The 5,395-nt window shown below is 35.6% G+C and overlaps 1 non-coding gene across 1 annotated transcript; it reads left to right on the forward strand.

Moving 5' to 3' along the window:
- The first annotated feature begins 363 nt into the window (after window positions 1–363).
- Window positions 364–436, forward strand: TRNAK-UUU (transfer RNA lysine (anticodon UUU)). The gene has a single exon. It is a non-coding gene; the product is annotated as a tRNA-Lys (tRNA).
- Window positions 437–5,395: the final 4,959 nt, after the last annotated feature.

Here is a 5,395-nt window from a genome sequence, read left to right on the forward strand (position 1 = left end):
ATAGAGTATCAGAAAAAAGAAAACTGTTTCAAAGAAACAGAATATGACGAATATGTTATAAATGAGTAAATTCTACATAACATCGATTTTCACTGTTAATATTTATCTTACAGTTACAATGAAGCAATTATGACGTTTAATTTTCTAAATTTCTCCGTGCAAACATGATACAATTGCATTAATGATGAACCAGTACTGTACTAAGTATTTGGTTTTTGTTTGTTTTTGAATTTCGTGTAAAGCTACTCGAGTGCTATCTGAACTAACCGTTTCTAATATAGCATTGTAAGACTAGAGGGAAAGCAGCTTGTCATCACCACCCACCACTAACTCTTGGACTACTCTTTTTACCAACGAATACGGGCCCGGAAAGCTCAGTCGGTAGAGCGTTAGGCTTTTAACATAACGGGCCAGGGTTCAAGTCCCTGTTCGGGAGAGGTAATGTTTCCTAAACTCATTCATTTAAGGCCCGGCATGGCCAAGCGCGTTAAGGCGTGCGTCTCGTAATCTGAGGGTCGCGGGTTCGCATCCGCGTCGCGCCAAACATGCTTGCCCTCCCAGCCGTGGGGGCGCTATAGCCCTCGAGTAGCTTTGTGCGAAATTCCAAAACAAACAAACCAACGAATAGGGGATTGATTGTCACATTATAACGCTCCCACGATTGAAAGGTCGAGCATGTTTGTTGTGACAGGCATACGAACCCGCGACCCTCAAATTACGAGTCGAACGCCCTAACCCACCTGGCAATGCTGGGCTGTACTAATTAAGACACTGTCGCCTTTTCACTTGATCTATTACCCCATAAAATCTTTGTGCCCGATCAGTGCGTAACCGGTAAATATGAACTACTATGAAATCAATAAGAAGGTTTCAATACTTACAGTTGACACGGCAAGATAACTTATTCTAAAAATTTATACTTACCAAACAAACAAAAATCACATGCGGATATTTTTCTTTTGATTTTAACTCATTCATTTTTTGCTCAGTTGAGAATTGGAGAGTTTTTCTCGTTCTAAATAAGGAATTTACGATGTTTAACTAAATATTTGTATGCATAGGCCACAAGGAACACAATTATATTATGCATAATTAAGGAAACAGTCACATTTCTTTTCACTGTATATGTTAGAAAAATAAGAACTTTTGGAACAACTTTACAATATTTTTAGATTCCAACTAACCTCTTCCTTTAGCGTCTCTTTAAGAAGAGTTCTCTCAAAACTATATTCTCTATAAGTTCAATCCAGCACTATAACCAGGCGAGGAAGCTAGAATTATACACTTTAATCTCTTTTGAATCAATTCATATGTTTTTTAGACATAATATTTTCAGCTTACAGTCGTCAAAGCCTCAGAGACAATTTTAAGGACAAACACTAGGCCTAAAGCTATTGTGCCACGAAGCTCTTTGTTGATGAAAGCTTTCAAATAAAAAATGTTTAGTGTCGGTATAATCTAAAGTATGGTCGTATAATAACTAGCACAGCTTTATATATAGAGATCTTTATATTTGTTTGTTTGAATTTAGGCACAAAGACAAACAATGACCTGTCTGTGCTTCCCACTACGGATATCTAAACACGGTTTCTAGGGTTGTTAGTCCACAGACATGCTGCTGTGACACAGAAAGGGCTACATTATAATAGAGAGAAGTAAAATTATTTTAATAGTTTATGAAGACAAATAAAATATTGGTGTGAACCAACCATAAACAATGTGATTTATTTCTTACAGGTCATCATCATGGCCATGCCAGAGCATCAATACATGCGTACTAATAATGAAATTTAGGAGCGAACAGACTAATTACTTTTGATAAAGTACCTTCGCAGGTGTACTTGGAAATGTTGTAGGTTGGTTGGGAATGAAGCACTTGAAAAACATACTGTAACAAATTAGCTATGTAAAGCTAGTTTTTACTGGATACTAAAGAAGCATTTTTGCATATACAGAGAAAAGTTGAAAGTTTCAAAAACATCTTCATAACCAGAAACAGTATCCGTGACATTTTAGCGTTTTCAGGCTGTAAAATTGCTTTAACCTTTTCTCAGATCAGCAATAAAGCATTTCTAATTTAAGAACTTTTAATTACCTCAAAAAGTTTTCTGACAGCTCTGGAGTTGATTCCTTACGATTTTTCCATTTGGTGAGTTTTGAATACGAGCATATGAATGCCAGCATAAGATATCTTTAACAGGTGATGTAGACATTTTGTGATTCTAATGTTCGAGTATGATGGCTACATAACCTGGCGTTGTTATTCTGTTCTAAATATGTTGAGCTTTTGACAGTGAAAACGTCTTAGTTTAAAAACTGGAAAGTGGGCGTGTTCATAGAGTACTGACCTTTCATGTTATTTCATAGTCACTTTAACACTTAAATGAAATAAGCGGAACGTTAAAACGATCCCGACAGATTACTATAGCTGACTTTTACTTCATTGTATTACCCTTTGCAAATTATCTGATAAGACATAAACTGGAATGTCACATTTCCTTATCTAAAGGGATCGAAACGGGTCTGTTGACTGACCTCGAACAACTTAAAATATTTCATACAAACACAAGGTTTTGTTTTTGTCATCAAAGTCTCAAAGGAGATTCCCATTCAATTCAACTTCTTAACACACTTTACTCCTCCACAGGAGTGATTGCTATGGTTCATATAATCATTTTTCCAGGGAGGTGAAATGCAGAGTATTGAAACTATTAGGTGGATTTCTGTACATAAGAAAAGGAAACACCAACTTTCTACGTTTTTAGCTCTTGCTTTTATTTCTAACTACTTTTATCCCTCCCCGAATTGTACAATAGTTCTACAGTTTTACAATGTAGAAACTGGATTTCGATGCCCATGGTGAGCAGAGCACAGATAACCCATTGTGTAGCTTCGCGCTTAATTACAAACAAACAAGCCACCCATTTTCCTATAAATGACAAATTCGGGTATTTTGGTGAGTAACCAAATACTCAGATATGACCTGATGTTTCAGAAGATAAAGACGATTACGGACAATTATATTAGGAGATTAAATATCCTCCGAATCTTCCACCTCTTGGAAAGCGGAGAGACGATCTATACTAAAGATCTAATCTGTTTTTATTCGGTCCCAACCGGACTATGAACGTTGCATAAGAATTTTACACAATAAAGAGTTTTTAGACAGAGTATTATTATCCTCTGATTTACATTCAATGTTTGCAACTGTCTCAGTAATATACTGGAAAGCTACGATCACTGCCACAATACACATCTCACAATGTCTTCATGCTTTGGTAGACTGTGGCAATTGAGAAAAAGAACTCTACTATTATAATTTAAGTCTTACTATACAATTTTAATAACAGTAAGAGTCATATATATCACTTAAAGAGTTTGTGTCTGATATATTTTTTGCAGAGCATTATTGCTCTGGCCCGGAATGGCCAAGCGCGATAAGGCGTGCGACTCGTAATCTGAGGGTCGCGGGTTCGCATCCGCGTCGCGCCAAACATGTTCGCCCTCCCAGCCGTGGGGGCGTTATAATGTGACGGTCAATCCCACTTTTCGTTGGTAAAAGAGTAGTCCAAGAGTTGGCGGTGGGTGATGATGACTAGCTGCCTTCTTTCTAGTCTTACACTGCTAAAGTAGGGCCTGCTAGTACAGATAGCCCTCGAGTAGCTTTGTGCGAAATTCCAAAACAAAACAAAGCATTATTGCACATATTTAAAAGAATTTTTTTTTATTTACGTAATATTTAATTACGGTTATGTTTCCTTGTTTTGACGGCCAAGCATATCTATGTAGTTAGGATGCTTGACTCCTAATCTTCAAACCCTCGTCCTATCAATTATACTAAATAAGCTTTCCCTTTCACTCGTGGTAACGTTATAAAGTGACGGCCAATCTAACTATTCGTTGCTAAAAGTGTACCCCACGAGTCGGCGGTGGTTAGTAATCAGTAGCTGCGTTCGTTCTAACCCTTCACTGATAAATTATGAATGGCGAGGTTAGAACACCTTCGTGCATCTGTGTGCGAAATCCAAACCAAACCTGTTTCGTCTTGCTTTTTATTATTTTAGCTCCAATGTTAACGTCACATTAAAGACCAGGTACTTTGGTTATGATTGTAGCAAACTGGAATGGTCAAAACTGGTTAGTTTAAAGGCGATTTCATTGGTTCTAAAATATATTTTTCATAAATGCATACCCATAATTTAAGTATATAGTTCTGTTTTGTTGATAGGTAAAAAACGTAATGTACTTTTCTCGCCCTGTAGCATCGATGCTGTGTTTATCACCATATGGGTGTTTGAGTGTAAAAAGTGTAACTGAAATACTATTCCTGAAATTTCATGGTTTTTCGAAAACAACTGTTTTTACTTATGGTGAATTTACGCCAAAAGTGTGAGTCATACTAAAGGTCATTCAGTCTAACGTGTTATAGTTGCATGTGCTGTGCCTATGTTGTACAGTGTAAGGGAACCAACTTGTTGTCTATAAAAATTAAGATAACATGGTAACAACTTTGAATAATACTGATGACATATTTGATGGTTATTATATTGAATAATGTCACTAATAATGAAGAATTATATTTGAATGATTATGTGGGTTTTGGGAGCTGCTAACTTGCTGCCTCACCTCTGGTAAATAAGTGAAAGCTAGAGATTGAAGCATATAGCCTATATAGCTTTGCCATCTTTATCTTCTAATTTAGTAAAAATATTAGTTTATACCCGTTAAAGTGAAATGTTCAAATTTTACTTCTTTGTGAATGTTTGTATTGTTATATACACTTTGTATAGGGCATTAAAAGTGCTTTAAAGCAAATTAGTGCACAAATATGAATGTAACTGGTCAAGTAGCAAAGTATTGAAAAGATTATGTGAATAATTACAAATAAAAATATTACATCCTAAAGCAAAGCAGAATATCATGCTACGTATTAAAGGCGGTCATTCGGCTATAAAATAATCATTTGTGAATACAGATATATGAAAATAGTGACGTGTTTTTTATTTCTTCAGTTATTAACTCACATTGCTTTGTGTCATCGCGAAAAATGCTTGAGTGTATTAAGTTAGAACGTTGTTTCTCGCAGGTACTTAATCAAGTTTTTTTTTCCTTGAATCACATCACCAAAATAACCAAATTATTGATAAAATAGAGTTGCTTACGAAAGCATCAATTATTACTTCTTTAAGTAGTGATTTTTTATGTAATATGGCCCGTTTGAACAATTTTGCAATATTTGTTCGCTATCTTTGATGGTATGATACTCCTATATAACTGAACATTCATTGTGATACTTCTAGATTTATGAGTAGATTAACTCCAAATTATCAGGCTGAATGAAATATCAACATTTCAACCAAAATTTTTACATGGCGAGGAACAGAGAGAACAATAG

The sequence above is a fragment of the Tachypleus tridentatus genome, chromosome 8 (assembly GCF_004210375.1).
Source record: "Tachypleus tridentatus isolate NWPU-2018 chromosome 8, ASM421037v1, whole genome shotgun sequence".
NCBI classification, from domain to species: Eukaryota; Metazoa; Arthropoda; class Merostomata; order Xiphosura; family Limulidae; genus Tachypleus; species Tachypleus tridentatus.